The sequence below is a fragment of the Diceros bicornis genome, chromosome 13 (genome assembly GCF_020826845.1).
Source record: "Diceros bicornis minor isolate mBicDic1 chromosome 13, mDicBic1.mat.cur, whole genome shotgun sequence".
NCBI classification, from domain to species: domain Eukaryota; kingdom Metazoa; phylum Chordata; class Mammalia; order Perissodactyla; family Rhinocerotidae; genus Diceros; species Diceros bicornis.
Genome location: NC_080752.1, coordinates 4,163,693 through 4,183,898, shown reverse-complemented (window position 1 = coordinate 4,183,898; position 20,206 = coordinate 4,163,693). Strand labels below are relative to the sequence as shown.

The 20,206-nt window shown below is 43.2% G+C and overlaps 1 long non-coding RNA gene across 1 annotated transcript; it reads left to right on the top strand.

Moving 5' to 3' along the window:
* Nucleotides 1-252: 252 nt before the first annotated feature.
* On the top strand, nt 253-14,866 carry LOC131412497 (uncharacterized). Its single transcript, XR_009221795.1, has 4 exons — nt 253-446; nt 656-746; nt 8,394-8,515; nt 14,807-14,866. It is a non-coding gene; the product is annotated as an uncharacterized LOC131412497 (long non-coding RNA).
* The last annotated feature ends 5,340 nt before the right edge of the window (nt 14,867-20,206 follow it).

Below are 20,206 nucleotides of genomic sequence, written 5' to 3'. Positions count from 1 at the left end.
GGAGGTGGAAATCAGAGACCCTATGGACAGAACAGTCCCTGGCTCTACCCCCTGTATCTTACATTGACTGGAAGAGTTTGATAACAGACAAGTGGGAGACCCATCCAATTGGCGGGTGGGTTGAGGGGAGGATGGCATCAAGGAAAACTTCCTGGAGGAGGCGCTGATTATTCCCATTCTGAGAACAGGTAGAGCCTGGATGGAACTGGAGGGAAGGAGGGTTCAGCACTCGTCCCCTGCCCCACTCCTCACCCCCAACAAGGCCCCTGCAGCATCCCCCACCCAGGCCCTGTCTGCATCCTCTGCTTCCCTCTGGTCCCAGGAATACCGAGTCATGAGGGAGATCCTGCTTTACAGCCAGGTGGCTGTAAAGAATTACAACCAAAGCCCGAGGAGCAATTTGGGGCCTGGTTCCAGGACATGGAGCTGCTCAACGAGAATGATAGGTGAGGCCAGGCAGGAGTTGGGTGAGGGCAGGGGTGGATTCTCCCTGTTGGCCAGTCCAGAGATCCTGTCTCAGTGGCCCCCCAGTGAGCCCTAGGCCTTATTGCATGGCGACCTCTGGGACACCCAGACTCCAGCTGCTGGGCTGTCAGTGGGGGGACACCTGAGGTGTGGTTCCTGGTAGGCTCACAGGTGCCTCTCTGTCCTGTAGCTACAGCCTGTCCTGCCAGCTGGAGCCCCAGGCCTAGTTGGCCAGCAGAATACTCAAGGCCAAGAAGAACCGGCCGTCATCAAGGTCAGGGGTTAGTGAATGTCTGGGCCGGGGTGACTGACTCCTAGAGATTCAGTAACTCTTCGGGCTAAGCGTGGCCTTGGGGAATCGGACAGCTGGCACTGGGATCCCAGCTCCACTACTGAGCAGTCCTGTGACTGGCGTGACTCTCTTCAGCTTCCTGAGACTCCGTTTCCCCCTCTGTGACACTAAATGATCACTCTTGTGGCAGGGACAAATGGGGTACTGGTGGCTGACAGCACTGAGCACAGGGTCTGGAGCACCCAGTGCAGTGGGGACAAGGTGGGGGGCCATGATTCTGAGGGAGGCCCCCCAAGATAACCGGACTCTTCTACTCAGCCCCCAGGCCCCAACACCGAGCCCCATACCAGTGGCTGATCACAGCCCTATCCTCAGCAGGGGGGACACAGCTGGGAGGCTTGCGATGCACAGGGCCAGCTCCTCACACACGACAGGACGGGGAGCATTGTAAGCTGATTCCTGGGGCCCCCTGGAGCCCAAGAGAGAGGGGACGACCCCACCCCAGCTCCCTGACATCTCTACCCCAGCACCTATTCACCCATTGGGGAGGGACAGTAGTTATTTGTTGTAAATAATAAATGCCATATTTGAATATTATATTCAAGTCCTGTTCCCTTTACAGCCTGGGAGTTGTGGTGTGGTTCTGTTGCTTTCTGTGGGCATGTAAGAGAGACACAGAATCTCACATTTCTCCTTGAATCAAGAACTCTTCTGTGTCATCAGCTTATTGTATGTAGGAGAAGGGAGAAGAGCCGGCCCCTTCCCTGACTAGTCGGGACACTCCCAAGTCCCCCTAACTCAGAGGACAAGTTCATTTCAGTATCATTCAGCTTCTGCAGGAGCAGACACAGCCCCCCGCCCATTCTCTTGGGATTTAAAGGTTGAAGGTACTTTCACAGGCAGAGCAACAACCACTGAAATGTGGGTGTGTTTAAAACAGCACTACCCAGGACAGTGTCGTGCCACAGGCAGGGGCTGCCATTCTACGTTCTGGAGGAACAGGGAGTGTATCCTACTTCTCTTGTTGAGGTTTCTTCTGACCAAATTTTAGGAACTTGTAGTTTTCTAGTTCAATCTCTGGAATTGCATCAGCTGTAAGTGAGGAAAACAACGTAAAAAGATCAAAACGTGCACGTGGAGAGGACAAGGCCGGAGGAAGGTCAAATGGACTAAAGGCAGGCAAGATTTTCCCTCCTGAGGCCCCTCTAGGGGCTCCATGTTCATCCCTGACCTAGATTTGAATCCTGCTGGGATCCTTGTCCAGGACTCAAATTCCTTTTCCTGCTTGTTTTGTATCCAAGGGGAAAGTTTTGTGACGCAGCTTTAAGGCTACAGCTGGGCCTTGTTACATAAACATGACTGCTCCCTGTGAACCAGGATTTCCAGCACCCCTGCCTTCCTTAAGCCATTCCCTTTAGGGCAGAAATTCCCTAGAAGGCCCCCAGCCTCCTCCCTGGCTTGGCCTGATGGACCCCGGGTGAGCTCTGCTTTCCCAGGATAAGAGACCATAATCCCGACCAGTGAGTGACTCTACACTGTCCCTTACTGTCCAGGGTGACTTCTGAGCCCTTGTCATTCTGAGGTCCATGGACTTGGACCATCCTCCAGTTTACACGCTCAGTGTTGGTATTACCAACTCGTCCAAATTGGGCAATTTGGCCCAAACCTTTAAAGTGTGTCGCCCCTGAGTGGTTGTGTTTTTTTCCCCAGTCTTGTGCTGTGGTTACATTACAACCACCTGCTGGGGTGTGAACCCTGTTTGGAGCTTTGAAAGATGAGGCATGACAGGGGTGTGGGGGTGTCCAGCAGGGAATGCCACGGAACTGATGATCCATGGACGTGCGTGAACACAGCCTTACCAATTAAAATGCTGAAATCCTTCCCATCTGGTTGTGAACAGACACTGCTCTGAGCTCACACCAAGAACCCACCCCATGACTAGGAGCTTTCAAAGGGTTACCAAGTCGCATTTTGAACCTCATCCCTCGAGAACACCCTGTAAGACAAGGGCCAGAGGAATTGCTTGGTGCTTGTGAGTTATCCCCTCCTTTCTGATGGCTGCAAGTGTCACCCAGACACACAGGCTGGACTCTGCCAGGGAAGCCTTCTCAGGACAGGCAGAAGCTGAGGATGAATCCTGGTTCCTGGCATCCCAGGCCCTTCCTGACATGGTAGAGCCACCCGGGAAAATGATTTGGTAATGGAAAGAATGGGAAGGCCGTACTTTCCCTCCAAAGAGAAAGAGAAGTGCCAACAGCAAAAGCTTGATCCCTCAAATATTCAATTAAATCCCAACAAGCAGTGGGTTCTTGTCAGATTACTGATGCCGAAATGGTCTCTTTTGATAATAGCACGATCCCCCAGCTGCCATGTCCATCTTCATGAATCAAATTTCCAACACATATGGATCTAAAAAACTGAGGGAAATCTGGTATTTCCTTAGATGCAACTCTGAAGTAGCATGCAACAAAGAACATAAAAATGGAGACTTAGAAGTAAATATCTAATTTGAGAATATAGGCATCAAAGTGCTTTTGAAATAATATTTTGGAATCTATTGGAATATGACACAAAAAGAATAATCCACTTTAAGTAGGTTTTCCTGTGACTGTGAGGGGAAAAACTGAATCATCCCGTGACGTTGATAACTCGCTGCTGACTTGAAAGTACAAATAAATAATGTACGTAGTAAAAGAAAATGAGAGAACAGCATGAAAAAGGAAGATCTTTCTCTCCTCACCTGAAACTCAACCTCTCACCTCAGAAAGAAACTGCTGTCTATATTTTCCATGTCACGCAGCAGAATTTAATAAAAGAAAAGTCTCGGTATATTTTAAAGTTTCAAGAGCTCAAAGCAAGGAAACATTAGCGACGCAGCCATGAGACCTCACTGAGGTGCCTGCTCCGTTTCATCTGCTGTCAGGACGGCCTTCTTGGCCCCTCACTTTCTCTGCCTCGCTAGCAAGTCTGTCCGCCATCCGTGCTATCACCAGTCTCTCTCCTGTGCTCCTCACTGCCCTTTCCTCCTTCCTGATACCTTCCTCAGTCACCAGAAATTGTTGGCAGTGGAGCTGTGGAATGCCCAGATCAGCTCCTGGAATCATCTCTGCCAAATCTGAAGACTGGCAGGAGTGGGCATGGGACCTGGAGTGCAGACCACCTGCGAGCACTCCTGGCAGGGATTCACCTGTGTGACTAGGTGCAAGTTTTTGCAACGCTTTGGAAAGATTGAAAGGACTTACTAGTTGTCCTGCACTGCTGCAGGCCTGGAGTCCTTGTGGTCTCTCGGGCCAGCAGACCTGGTGGGGCTGGTCCAAGGTGTCCTCCCAGAGACCCGTCATTGCCAAGATGGGATGGGATTCTAGTAACCTGCCTCTTGAATATGTCACTGGACATCCTCAAAGGGATGAAGATGCTTAAACCAGGCTTTGGTTTGGACTGGTTCCCACAGTCACGCTGCTTCCTCTGTGAAGACATGACTATCATCCTTCTTTTCCTCTTACCCTATAAAAATAAATCATGAAATTGAGTCAAATGATAAAGGAAGCCTGCCTTTTTAGGACAATTATCCTGGCTGTTTTGTACTTCCACCCTCCCTCTATCCTCTGGGGATCTGACCTGTGTCCTGGGATGTCATCAGGCAGATTTGCATCAAGAACAGAAAGCTCAAGGTCAAAACTCAAGGCCCCTCCAGATCATTTCCCCCTCCATCCTGTTAACACCCCCTCCTTGTTTGAGTGTGTTTCTCTTCTCTTCTTGTCCTTGTCACTCTCAACCGCACAAGTCCTGACACTCCCACTCAGGACAGTCAGTCCCCAGTCCTTTACTAAATCCCAAATCTTACCATTTCTGTGTTTTCTCTCTACTCATTTGCTTAATCCATTGACCACTTGGTGTTCATAGCTCCTTTAGAAGTTAAATCAATAGTGACATTATCAACCAGCCCCTGGTAGCGACTTACTCCCATATCTCAGATGTTCACATAATCCAAATGGTGATATTCAAAAGTAAATAATTCAGGAAACATTCACCCACACAAATTCCTGATCTCTAATATTTTTATTCAAACACTCATACAGTAGATACCTGTCTTTCAAGTTCAGAAGTAATGCCAGATCACTGATCCTCACCTTAATTTCCTCCTACACCTATCAATCCTGGATTCCATGGACTATGATCTCAATAATTTCCTTGGAATAATAAAAAATTCCCTACCACTCATTTATGTTGTAAACCTCCAAACCAAGAAGATCCTAATTATCTGCCACGCCGTAGCTACTGCTGGTCTTATAACAAGCTGAAGAAAAAGCACAAAACATGATCTTTTGGTACCATTGTAAATACAAAACCATCTGCATCAACTGGGAAGCACCCATAATGCCTGGAAATTTTGTTCTCTTTTTTTGTGTCGGCTCAATAACGAAAAGACAAATCAATTTAAAAAATGGGCAAGGGACCAGAATAGATTTTTTCCAATGAAGACGTACAAGTGGCCAAGAGGTGTATGAAAAGATGTTCGGCATCACTAATCAGGGAATGCAAATCAAAACCACAATGAGCTATCACTTCACACCTGTTGAGATGGCGATTATCAAAAAAACTAAAGATGGCAAATGTTGGTGGGGATGTGGAGAAAAGGAACCCTTGTGGGAATGTAAACTAGTACAGCCATCATGGAAAACAGTATGGAGGTTCCTCCAAAAATTAAAACTTGCATGTGATCCAGCAATGCCATTTCTGGTATATACCAACAGGAATTGAAATCAGGGTCTCAAAGACATACCTGCACTCTAATGTTCATTGCAGCTAATTCACAATAACCAAGATACGGAACTAACCTAAATGTCACTGATGGATGAAGCATAAAGAAATGGAATATTAGTCAACCTTGAAAAAAGAAGGAATTCCTGCCATTTTTGACAACATGGATGGACCTAGAAGACATGATGCTAAGTGAAATAAAGCCGACAGAGAAAGACAAATACTCACTTATATGTGGAATGTAAAATAGTCAAACTCATACAAGCAGAGGTTAGAATGGTGGTTACCAGGGGCTGGGGGGATGGAGAAATGAAGAGCTGATGGTTAAAGGATACAAAATTTCAGTTATCAAGATAAATAAGTTCTGGAGATTTAGGACAAGCATAGTGCCTACAGCTAACAAGCTACAGCTTGCATACGTCACATTTGCTAATAGAGTAGACATTAAGAGTTCTTACCACAGAATAATAGTAATAAAGGAGGTGAGAGAAAACTTTGGGAGGTGACGGATATGTTTTTGGCCTTGATGGTGGTGACAGTCTCCAGGGTGTATACTTATGTCCAAATTCATCAAGCTGTATATGGAAAAGTATGATATAATCGTTGATTCTTCTGCATCTTGAAATACACCGTGTCCTCATCACAAGATAGAAAAATTTGTAACCAAGTATGGGGACGGATGTTAACTGGACTTATTGTGGTGATAATTTCAACATATATACAAACATTGAATCATTACGGTGTACCGCTGAGACTAATATAATGTTGTATGTCAACTTTACCTCAATAAAAAAATATAACAGAGAAAACCATTTGAATATTGTAAATGAGTTCAGTGAATCCCTGAAACTGCCCCATTCCCATATGAGAGTTACTGGAAGCAGAGAGGATGAAGTAAGATGGAAGAAAGTTGTACAAAACAGTATTCAAATTAAAATCATTTAAGTTGCTATCAGCTCCTTGTGGCAAAGTTCTGTGAGCACTGATCTTTCACATTTTTCCTGGAAAAGCATACTTTCAGATCCAACCCATAATAGTTTCATCATTTGCTCTAATAAGACAATCTCAACTTAATAAATAAAACCAAAAGCATCCCTTATGTGTGAATAAAGTTAGTGAACTTCACAGAGAAAAGAGCATATTTGCACAATCTCAATAGAGGAAACAGAAGAACTGTATGATGATCGATTCTCATTCAAGCTTATCTTTGAAAGCCAGTAAAACCAGGTTATCTTTTCAAGGATGTGTGTAGAGCCATCAGCCCTGGAAGACAGAAATAGTGACCTCCTCTGGTGCAAAGGGCAGGCTTGCTTACTGCCCAGTATAATAAAAATAACACTCCTTCCTGGGGCAAAGGTCAGCAGACTTCCTGCCCATTATCAAAGATTTGAGTTCCTTAAGCTCTGAGTTCTTGCAACCCTCTGCATGTCACCTGGCCCACTGTGTATCACCCTGTAGGAAGTGGGATTTAGTGAACTGGTGCAAATGCTGATATTCTGGCCACCGCCATTGCTGTGTCATTAAGTCCTTTGTCTCTGACCCACGGGTCTCATGTCTTTTGCCAACATCTATAAGACCATGGTAGGCTGACTTATTAGCTTGCAGGTAAGGTAAAATATCAGACCTTTCACAGTTCATGACAAGCCCTTTAAGTAACTAGTAGTCTTAGGAACAGAGAGCTACCCAGAAGAATATGCATGGATGGTCTTCATAGAAAACTTCATGCAACCAAATCTTTAATAAGTCTCTCTGACCTCTTTTATTTCTACCCCAAGTATAAGGAGAGGCACCAAGCTATTACAGACCTAGGGCTTGTGCAAGTCACCTGGAGACCTAGTGACCAGAAACTTCCCGTGGAGAGAAAAGACAGATGGGCATATTTCCAAAATGGACTCATATGCCTCCCGATCATCCAAAAGACAGTACATTATCTTAATTTATGATGATTTGATTCATTAAAATCTTGTGATGGGCCAAATATACACTTCTAAGAGGAGTGAAGCACATGGCAGTTGTAAGCAGATTAACACATTTGGTGAATATCAAACTCTAAACTAAACTTAGTGTTCTAATCAATTATAAGGTACAACAAATTTAATTAGGTCAATTAAATGATATTTAATGGTATGCCTGATTATTACTCTGCAATAATGAACAAGAAACCCATGTAAATAACTATAATTGGTCTTACTTTAAAATATGATAGTCAAGACTGTTTGAGATAAGCTGGAGAGAAGGAAGGGGAAAAACAGATAGCTGCTCTAAAGCCACTTTCAAGACAGCTGGATCTACATGTTACCCAGGAGATGGAGGCAGACAGCTGTGTGCCTAGATCCTCCTTGAACTGTGGTTCTCAGGGATGTCACGGGGCTGAAGCAGCTTCCTGAATCGTGTTTACACGTCTATGTGTATAATACCCCTGACCATGCGGATGAACCACCATTCAGTCATCCCTTACACCCCTCTAATTAACAATTAGATTTCAAAATCATTGTATCATTACATGATCATTTATTCCTCAAACTTGTAGGATGCCGAGCTAAAAGAAAATCAAATTTAAATGGCTGCTTTTCTTTGAAGGACCAAGATGTTCTTTCACACTTGGAATCCGGATTAGAGGATAAATCCATCAACTCAATGGAAACAACTTAAGAAATGGACAGAGAGATATTTCATTCCTATATACACAGTTTGCACTGTGGCAAACACAGAGTTACATTTTAAAAAATTAAAATTGTTTGAAATTTTATAGATATTAAAGACTTTGTTTTGCTTATATTCCCTTTGGTTTACCAAATCAAACTCACTCTTTAATGGGCATTTCTAGCATTGAGTGCTAATAACAGCAGCTTTTTAAAATTTTTATTTTTCCCAGGTCAAAGACCAAGGGCAGAGGTCCTCAAGAGGTCAAGTCTAATCTACCTACGGATGTGGCAGGCTTAACTATGGATGTTCAAGCCAGACATTGCCAGCAGAACCAAATCTCTTCACCCATAGGTGAGTTTTTACTAGTAATCACAGAGACTTGAGGATATCAAAGGAAGTTCTGTTTTGTTTTTTTTTTTTTTTTTGTGAGGAGGATGAGCCCTGAGCTAACATCCAATGTCAATCCCCCCCTTTTTAACTGAGGAAGACCGGCCCTGGGCTAGCATCCGTGCCCATCCTCCTCTACTTTATATGGGACGCTGCCACAGCATGGCTTAACAAGCAGTGCGTCGGTGTGCGCCTGGGATCCGAACCGGCAAACGCTGTGCCGCCGCAGCGGAATGCACGCACTAAACCACTTGCGCCACCAGGCAGGCACTCAGAGGAAATTCTTTATTAAGAACCAAAGTTATAGATTCCTATCTTGGGTTCATTACTTTGAATTTTTGACCCAAATCATATATATTGATTGGACCATGTTCAATTCTATAATCTTTGGACCATTCAGCCTACATCTGAAGAGAAACAGATACGACACCAATATCTTAGCCTCTCTGAAGTCCAACTGAGAGCCCCTGGAGTCAGAAGTTTTAAAGACAAGAAAAAGTCATCCTTCTGAACAGAGAGAGTAGAGGGTATTCAAACATTCAACTTAAATTGTTAACATGACTTGTTAGAATGTGATGGAGCAAGCATAATACCGTCTAAGTTTCAAGATTTTTCTCTAGAATACTGAGATGGATGACCTTGAAGTCCAGTTTCCCCATAAATGTCTTTATTCAGTGATAAAATTAATTTCCCTATAAAATAATTCCCATAAAAATATATCATAGTCTCTCACTAAAAGGAAACAAAGCAAAGTGAGCAGTTGAAGAGCAGTGTAATAAATTTCATACAAGGATCTTACTGCAGCGTTATGTATAACAGTGAAACAGGATGTAATCCCATTTCTATCAAAGAAGAAGTAAACAGATTATGGTATTCCTGTTCTTTGGAATACCTCTAAAACATCTAAAATGGTAAGTTAGAATAATGTGCACTGATAAGGGGAGACGTCTATGATATATGGTTTGGGAAACAGCAAATTGCAAAATGATGTAGTTATGTAATTTATATTAAAAAACTTTATGTGTATTTATAAATTCATAGGAAATGTCCAGAAGAATAAACCCCACCCTGTTAACAACAGTCCCCTCTGAGTAGGGGAGTGAGTTTTCAGGGAAGGGGCTGAAAGGGGAGGGTTTCACTTTATACAGATCTGTGTAAGTTCACATTTTTAACAGTATGTATTTCTTTCATAATTAGAAAAATGAGTGATGTGACCGTTTGGTGCAGGGCAACAGTATTATGTTCACCAGTCTCTGTACTGTATGTTACTGCACAGCATGGACTGTAAGAGAAAGCCCAGAGGAGCAATGAAGACAAAGAAGACATGACACCTGCAAAAAGTCAGTGGAGTATTTCTACGTAACAAACCTTCCAGGCTAGTGACGGTCAGTATCTTCCACTGCTCCAGCACTCGCAATAAACCTAGAACCATCCCAGGGTAAGCCGGAGGACCAAGCCCCACTAGTCCACTCCCTGCCGGAGGTCTGTTTGTGCAGGGTGACTGCCATCAAGCAGATAATGGACTCAGGATGGGGCGTGTGCCTTTGGGGAGGCTGGCAGAGAGGCACAAAGTGAAACACCAACTAAGTGCACACATCTGAGAGGCGGAGTTCCAGGTGGAGACTCAAAATGTACCAAGAAATTTTGTGAAGTGAAGGAAGCTACTCGACCTATCTGAGCCTCAGTGTCCCCCCCCTGTAAAATGGGGATCACAGGCCTACTTCACAGAGCTGTTGGGGAAGATACATAAAAGTGCCTGTGACAGCCAGTGTCCACATTATTAACAAAGTCGTATCTGACTTCAAAATAATCGATGAAAAGAATAACCTTGATGAGACCAAAGACGAGATGCCCAGCTTCGTAACAGCCCCAGCAGCATGAGAATGAGAGGAGCTCCAAGTAAGCAGGGTTCTTCACAGCTCCACTGGAGATGATGGACACGGGCTACACCAGGATAAGGGGCTGTTGTACAGTGACTCGTGTAGTGAGGGTGGGTCCCTAAAGACACTGTGAAATACAGTTACACACAGTGGCTCCTAGGAAACAACTACAAAGCAATCAACACAGCAGATAGGAATGGGAAAGGGGCGAGCAGAGGAGGGTCAGAGCCACAAAATCTGATGGAAGACATTGAACCACGACGAGAGCCCAGCTCTGTCAACAGCTGCTGTGATTGCGCCAGGAGATCAAACATCTGAGAAAGCCATTGTGGGGACTGCTGGGAGCACAGTGGTCACTGCAGCCACACCCCAACAGCAGTGCATCAGAGCACACAGACCCTGAAACTTTCCTCTCCACTAATTCTTGTTTTAAGATGATGACTATCCTCATGTTACAATGTCTCCTTCCAACCCTTATGGACGAGTGTCATCAGAACCCCCTGAAGAGGGCACAGGCCAGGTTAGGATGGAACACCGGGGGATGGGGAGCGGGGCTGCACCTGACCACAAGGACTATCACCAGGGCCTATTGAACACGAGAGAAGAACCCGAGGATGTGGTCTAATGAGAATTCCCTGCCTTGCCACATTCAGAGTCACCACAGAGTTTCTTGTCCATTCTTTACAAAAATGTTAAAGAATTCATGTGTCATTAATTCATAAAGAGGCAAATTCTTCACATAATGACAGGGTCCATTTCCATGGCTAGGTTTTTCAGTTGTTTTGATAATATCCCACATTCAGGAATCGGAAATGTAACCTATTGGGATGTGTAATATAAACAAGGACTTTTTTTCATGTAGATCAATGCCCAGATTTTTAGGGAGGACATAAGTCATGAAAGTTGCTAACCCTTCCTCCACAGGTTTCAATAAAACTTTTAAGTCAATTTACTAATCTCAGGAAAAGAGAATTTGGCAATTCAAATTTTTTGTTTCTGCATTCAAGCGTACAGTACAGCCAAGAGAGTGAGCAGAAAAAAATTAACAAGAAGATCTTGCTTGCATTTCATCTTTTGCAAATAAGAAGGATATTTTATGCTCTGTTCCTTTCACTATTCTAATCAATTTTTAAAGAATACGGTACATCTGATTATCCCTGGGTGTGTTTATCCGGGAACTTTGCCGGAATCCAAAGCAGAGATGTTAAAGCTGACGGGTTTCAAATGCTGCCCAAGTGCTGTCTACCTTACACATCCCTCTCCCAAAGGTGGACCACTGGTCTCTTCCTGAGGAATCAGAGTCATCACCTGTGTCCCTGAGAGACTGGCCACTCATGCCTGGGCTGAGATTAGGTGATCAATCTAAAGGGCAAAATGCTTAAGCTATTCTCATCTTAAGGATGCTGTTTCAGAGGCCTCTGCACTGGAATGTGTTGGTGAAAACGGCCTACTAGATACTTGCCTGGGAATTGGGTTGCTCTCCTCCACTCTTAGCAGATCCTGGGGAAACCAATGATTAACCTCAAGGATGCCTCAACTTCCACATCGGCAAAAAAGGCAAGCAACAGCCACTGTTACCACCCTGCAAAGCTCTTAAGTTGTGCTTGCAAGAGCGGCCACAAGGGCGAATTTCTCCCAAAAGCTGCTGAAATGATGGCACTTTGGCTGGAGAAGGCAGAGGGCAGCAGGCAAAGTGGAAAGTTTCTGGGATGTCAAACCAGTGCCCATAAGCATTTTTAGAGAAGAACCTGGCCCTGGACTAGGTAGGAGGCTGTGGAAAGACCCACAGGGATGCAGGTAGGAGGAGGAATCAAGCCACGGAGGGAGGCGGTGTGGAAGAGGGGTGAGTCTGGCTTCAATTTTGGACAAAAGCAGTTGCACGCTGCAGGCCCTCGGCTGCCCATGCAGCCGCCACACCCTCCTAACTCCCTGGTCCCGCTCGTCCTGTCACATCCCTCCGGGGCTCAGTCCACGTGCAACGGGTGCAGGACAAGTATTCGCAGCCAATGGCGGTTTGGCCCTTGGCCAAGCGCACACCACCCTGTTCCTCCCCCCCAGGGCTTGGCACCGCCCCGTGCCCAGAGCATCCTGGGAGTTGTAGTCCTGCAGCCCTGCAGGCTGACGGCTGGCAGCAGTTAAGAGACAAAAGCTCCCAGCATGCACAGCTAGGGGCCCCAACTCCTGCCTTGTCCCTCCGCCCCTGGGCCCCAATCCTCTTCTTCTTGACCCCACCCACTACCCCGCCTATTCTCTATACCACACCCACCCGCCATGCCTTGCGCACTCCCCAGAGTATGCGCAGTGAGGTTGGACTGCATCCCTTGAGTCCAGTACTCAGGTAGGGGTGGGGCTCACCAGCCTGGCTCTTGCTGAGGATGCTTGCAGCCCTAGTGGAAGCTCCCTGGTCACTATTTTAAATGTAAATTCGATATCTAAAATGGAAATACCGGGTGCCTGGGATCCTGGAATTTGCCTTTTCAAGGCCACCTGTCCTACCATCCCCTCCATCCCTCCAGGCTGCCATGATCCTCCCTCTGGACCCCGTTGTCAGGGTTACTGCAGAGATCATCCCTTTGGACCCCGCCTGCCTGAAGGGCCCATACCTTGGTCAGGCATCTTAGAAGGACTGCCGTGAGCCATGTCATAAAAAGGAGAAAACATCACAGTGGACAGCCCCAATTCCTGCATATACAGATGGGAAACTCAGGTGCACTGGTAAGTGACCCCTAAGCCACTTCAGGGGACCACACGCTCTCCCCTTCTCCAACGCTGCACACAGGCTTGTTCACTGGACTTCCTTATCCCAGTGTGGACCTCTTGGCCTCGTTAACACAGGCAACAGCACTGAAACTTCCTGTTCGTCCTTCCCACAATGTTAGGCAAGTTTGTCTAGGAGTGTAATATGCAATTTCTGCTCTACTATAGGGCTGGCTCCTGGGAACCAGTTTTAATATCGCTTTTTAAATATATCCTGAGAATCACAAAATAATGAAGAAAAATAATTTGTTGCTGTGGGAGGTTATGGTGATAACTCTCTGAAGTCATTTTTCCATTTAGCTTCTCTGATTGACTCCAAATACTACAGCACCACACGCCTCTCTGACTGGTGGATGCACAGCTCCACTTCTTTGCAGGGAGGATGCACAACAGCAGGATATCCGTGGCCCGACTTTCTGGAGCATCAGTATTACTACAAGATTTAGAAGAAGCAAAGTTAGGTCATTTCCAAAGTAAGGAATTAAAAACTTAAAACTAAGATGAGATGGGAAAGTCATATGCCATTAATAGTTGTCAGTAATCTGTGCCTGAAATGTCAGACTTTCTCTGAGAACGAACTCTGAGACCCTATTTCCCATTGTTTTAAATAGGAAAAATTAGAAGTCATAGCAAATCTATAGAAAAACCCTACCAATTTCCTAAGTCATGATATGGCACCTAGACATAAGTTATGAACATCATGTGCTCCTCGTTTTGTTCCTCATTCAACCCAGTCCCACAGGTCTTGAGTGCATGCTGTGAACACGGCACCGTGCTAGGTGTCGAGGCCTTGGTGAGTATCATCATGGGAGTGGGCTTTGCTGGAAAAAGATTGCATCATAGAAACTCAAAGCCGTGCCATTTGCCAAACTGAGGCAAAAATGGAAAGACCCATGGGGCCACACAAGGGTGAGGACATTAATAGATACTTGGGAGTAGGAAAATCCATCTGATGGTGTCATGAGTGAACGTGTTCCACTTTAAAACAAAACACTGCTGTTAGTCTGAGATAATGAGTTAGTATCTTTGTGCAAATATGCAGGATTTAAAATGTTTATTGATGTATAACGTGCGTACAGAAATATATGCAGAAGTCATCCATGTAAACCTCAAAGAATTATTACAAAGTGAACACACTTGTGTGACTAAGAACTAGCACCAGCTTCATCACACCCCGACAATCCCTTTCTCTCTCCTTCCTCCCCAAAGATAACCAGTATCTTACCAGTGAACACTGTATATCAAGTTTGTCTTCTTACACAAATGTTTTATTACAGAACAATTTAAACAATATACAAAATAAACAAAATAGCATAGTAGGCCCGTCACCCAGCTTCAACAACTACTAATCATCTGCCATTTTTGTTTCTCCATGCTCCATCCCATTCCCACCTCACTTTGTTATTCTTTTAGCCCTTTGTGTGTGTGTGGGGTAAGATGTATGCACACTGAAAGGCAGAAATATCAACCGTACAGTTTTGGCAAATTAACATGCTCATGTAACCTTCATGCCTTTAACAATAGAATATTTCCATCACCCCCAGAAAACTTCCTGTTCCTTCCCAGGCAATTTTTTCCTTCCCCCGAGGCAACCACTGTTCTGGTTTTTTCACCATAGGTTCATCTTGGCTGAAATCCTCCCACGTGTGTTGTTTTCTGTCCAGCTTGCCTCCCTCAGCACGAGGTAGATGAGACTCACCCAGCATGTGTGTGTCAGCGTTTGCTCCTTGGCTCGACTGAGGGCGTTCTGCTCTGTGGATGCCCCCCGGGGCTCTCATCTTCCTCCTGGGGATGTGCGGGTCATCTCCTGTGAACACTCTTATATAAACGCTTTTGTGTGCTGTTTGATTCCTTTATTAGCATTTAAGTGACACACCTTTGCAGTTTTTAGTGGTTGATCCAGATTACAATATGCATCTTTAACATATCACAGCCTACCTAGACTCAATAGTGCACCAGTTTAATCAATGTAAAACATGGAAGCCTTGCTACAGAACAGTTCCATTTACCTCTGTCTGTCCTTTGTGCTATTGGTGTCATAAATTTTACATCTACCCATGTTATAAATCCCACAGTACAGTGTTATAATTTTCGCTTTAAATAGTCATAAGTCTTTTAAAGAAATTAAGAGAAAAAAAGTTAAGTATTTGGAGGTAGATGCTTTGAGGTTCTGCAAATGTACTGTTTCTTCTTAAGTTTCACCCACAGTTTTTGCATTCATCAGTCAGTCTTGCCCACAGTAATTATTACTGTGGTGTTCTAGTGGCGATTTTCTATTTCCTGCTATCCAGCCGCATTTATTATTTGGAATTCTGTGAGGAAGATTCCCCCCCTCCCTCTCCCTTCCTTCTTCCTTTCTTTCTCTCTTTCTCTCATTCTTTTTTTCCCCCTTTTTTCTTTCTTTCTTCCTTTCCTTCCTTTCTCATTTAATCTTTTTTATATCAGTATAGACTCATGGATATTTATTTTATTCTCTGGATAATAATCCAACGCTATCATTATTTCTTTTGTTGCTCACAGTTTTCCAGCTTGAGCCACTGGGATGTCTTTCAGATTGATTCGTTTTGACACATCTCATCATTTTCTGTGTTTTTTTTAAAGCACTTTCCTACTTTCTGGCACTACAAGATGCTGCAGGCTCACCTTGTATTTTCCATCTCCAGCCCTAGAATCAGCCATTCCTCCAAGAATACCTGGTTCTTTTTATTGGAGAATGATATTTAGAAACCAAGATCAGGGAGATAGGTGTGCTCATTGATACTAGAGTGTCACTGCTTCTAGACCCTCTCAGCAGAGCTTGGAAATGTATGTATGAATATAAACTCAGATATACACATCTATCTATAGATCTTTCAATCTATCTATCAATCTATCTATCTATTTGGATAGATATATTAAAAGAGATGTGGATTCATACTGATACTTCCAACTCCAATCCAGCACCACAGAATTTATTCTAGCATTGTCCTTTTGTTTATTTGTCACTTCTTTCACCAACAGTGAGTAACTTAACTCCAGTTATCTACAACATATTTACTAATGTGTCAACTAGTTTCAGAATTGCTAATCCATACCCATATGAAAAACAAATTTACCACCTAGAGTACAGTGTTTGTGTCCAGTACTTTAGTTTTACAGTATCCCATCAAAACACTGTCTTCCAAAGTTACTTAGGTCAGGACCTTTCATCCCCACCCCTTCTGTGTGGTTATGTCACATGCTTGTAATACAGTGAGATTCATTTGTCACTGCATTCCATCTGAGTTCCCCAGCATCCTGATCGATTTGTAAAATTTGCAGAGTAAAATTCACTCTTTGCGGTGTACAGTTCTACGGGTTTTGACAACTTTATGGTCGTGTATCCACCTCCACAATACCATACAGAGCTGTTTTATTCACCCCCAAAATTCTCTCATACTGTCTCTTCATAGTCAACCCCTTCCCCCACTCCATCCCTTGGCAACCACTGATCATTTTCCATCCCTGTAATTCTGCCTTTTCTAGAGAGTCATATAAATGGAATAATAGCATATAGCCTTTTGAATCTGGCTTCCTTCACTTAGAGAAATGCATCCAAGATTCATGCATCTTGTTGTGTGAATCAAGAGTCTATCCTTTTTATTGCCAATTTGTATTCTAATGTCCGGATGCACCACAGTTTCTTTCTCCATTCACCTGATGAAGGACATTTAGTTTATTTCCAGCTTTTGGCAATTATGAATAAAATGGCTATGATGATTCACACAAAGATTTTTGTTTAAACGTTAGTTTTCAATTTGCTTCAGTAAATCCCTAGGAGTGAGATATCTGAGTCACATAATAAGTGTATGTTTAATTATAAAAACCTGCTAAACTGTTTTCCGAATGCAACTATCATGTTGCATGCCCAGTTCTAATTGCTCATAGTCCTCACCAGCACTTGCTATTTGCAATTTTATTGGTATTTACAATTTTATTTTTTATTTTAGCCACCTAATAGTTGTGCAGTATATTATTGTGGCTTCTGCTTCCTTTTTGAAAGTGAGTTCTGCTAAATATAGAATCCTGTGTTGACTTTTGGGTTTTCTTTCTGCACTTGAAAGATGACATTTTGTTGTTGATTTGTCTCTTTTGTTTTTGATAATATATCATTCATCATTCACATTATTTCTCCCTGTATGTAATGTCTTCCCCTGTATCTCCCTGACTGCTTTCAAGTTTTTCTTTTTATCTTTGGATTTTAGCAGCTTGACTATCATGTGCCTATGTATGGTTTTATTTTGTATTTTATTTTGTGAGTTTGCTGACTTTTCTTCAATTTAAAATTTTAGATTTTCCACCAAATTGTTTAAGTTTTATGCTATTACTTGTTGATTTGTCTTTCTGCCTCATTTAATTTTTCTTCTCTCCCCTCTCTGCTGGGGAGGCAATCATCTCACAGATCATAAGGCTTTCTTCATTTTTCTTCAAAATTTTTACATTGTTTTCTTCAGGCTAGATAATTTCTATTGCTCTATCTTCATGTTTCTTCTACTATTTCTAATCTACCAGTAAACTCAAAAGTATTTTTTTATTTCATCTTCCTATTTGGTTCTTTTTTGTAATTTCCATTTCTCTGCTGAGTTTCAACATCTGTTCATTCATTATGAGAATATTTTTCTTTACCACTATGATCATCTTTATAATAGCTGCTTTCTTATCCTTGTCTGCTAATTGCAACACCTTTGGGATAGTTTCTACTGCCTGTTTTTGGTCATATATGGATTACATTTTCCTATTCAAATCTCATGATTTTTTAAATTGTGTACTGGAAACCATGAATGATAGTTATAGAGACTCTGGATTCTATTGTATCCCTTTGAAGAGTGTTGTTGTTTTTCTAGCAGGGAGTTAACTTGGCTGGACTGAAACTCCAATCCTATCTCCTTTACAATGGGCATAGCTGAAATCCTCGTTCAGTTCTTTCATCTTCCAACTACTGTTTTTACACTAGGCCGTCTGGGGCCTACCCTGCATGTGTGTTGTTCAAAGATCTGCCAATTTGGTGTGTGTGTGTGGGAGACTTACACACATATTTTGAGATTTTCCTCTTTGTGGCTCGCTCCCTTCCAGAATTTCTCCCCTAACTTTCCAGCTACTCTGCAAGCCCCAAAATACATCCTCTAACATTACAAGTAATACTGTAGTTTTTCCCCTGTCTGGGCCACGTGCAGATTTTGGAATGCTTTGAGGAAAAAGACTCAACCTTGCAAATATCTCCTGGTGCAATTCTCATCATTCAAGGGAAGACTCCGTCTCAGTTCTGCTTGCTTTTTGAAGAGAATTATACATACACACATATACACATTTATTGTGTCTGTATTACATACAGATACATGATTCTGTATAAATGTATATAATATTTATGCAGATTTTATCATTGTTATCTGTGAGAGTGTTAGTTCAACAAGCTACTCCACCATTACTGGAAGCTAGACCTCAATTTTGTTTCTTTTTTGGATTTTATATAAATGGAATTATAAAATATATAGCCTTTTGAATATAATTTCTTTTATGCAGCATTATGGTTGTGATATTCATCCATGCTATTGCATGTAGCTAGTGTTTGTTCATTTCTGGAAATAATTAATATTTTTAATGGTCATAAAATATACATAACATAAAATTGACCATTTTAACCATTTTTAAATGTACAGTTCAGTGGCATTCAGTACATTCACATTATTGTGTAGCCATAACCTCCAACCATCCACACAACTATTTTCACCTTGCACTGAAACTCCGTGCCCATTAAGCAACAATTCCGTGTTGTCCCTCCCTCTTGCTCCTGGGAACCACCAGTCTCCTTTCTATTCCTATAAATTTGACTACTCTAAGTACCTTATATGAGTGGAATCACAATATTTTTCCTTTTGTGGCTGGATTTATTTCACTTAGCATAAAGTCCTCAAGGATCATCCATGTCATAGCATGTGTCAGAATTCCTTCCTTTTTAAGGGTGAATGGTATTCCACTGTGTTTTACACCACATTTTTTTGTCAATTCATCCATTGATGGACACCTGGCTTGCTTCCAGCTTTTGGTTGTTTTGAATAACGCTGTTAAGAACACAGGTGTACATGTATGTCTTTCTACCTCTCTATTAAATTCTTTTGGGTGTATACCCATAAATGGTGTTCTGAGATTCATTTTTTCACGTGTGGGAGGGTTCTGCACACCTCCAACAAGCAATTCTTGGAATGCCAGCTGGTCGTCATATAATTCAACTCAATTTGATGCTGTCAACCCAGAGATACATCCGATTTCACAGGTTGAGGGCTCAGTCCTGTAAGACTGCACACCCACCCAACCTCACCTCAACTTCAGGTGCCAGTTACAAGCCCAGGCTGTTACCTGTACTTCTGACTGACTGGCTATAAACCAGAGGTTCCCACAACCTCCTCCTTGGGTTTGATTAGTCTGCTAGAGTGGCTCACAAAACTCAGAGAAACATTTACTAGATCACCAGTTTATTATAAAAGGATATAACTCAAGAACAGCCTGATGGAAATGGTGCATAGGGAAAGGTATGTGAGAAGGGGCAGAGAGCTTTCATGCCATCTCCAGGTGCACCACTCTCCAAGCACTCCTTGTCACGGCCAACCTGGAAGCTCTCTGAACTTCCTTCTATTGGGATTTTTATGAAGGCTGCCTCACATAGACATGATCAATTATTAACTCAGTTTCCAGCCCCTCTCCCCTCTCTGGTGGATAAGGGGTAAGACTAAAAATTTCAACCTTTTAATCAGGGCTTGGTCTGCTGGTGACCAGCTCCCATCCAGGAGCCATCCAGGAGCCCACCCAGAGTTGCCTCAATAGAACAAATGATTCTCCTAGCATTCTTATCACTTAGGAAATTACAACGGTTTTAGGAGCTCTGTGTCAGGGATGGGGTCAAAGACAAATATTAGAACAAGAGATGTTCCTAGTGTTATTATCGTTTAGGAAAGTACAAGGGTTTTAGTAGCTCTGTGCCAGGAATTGGAGGCAGAGACCAATA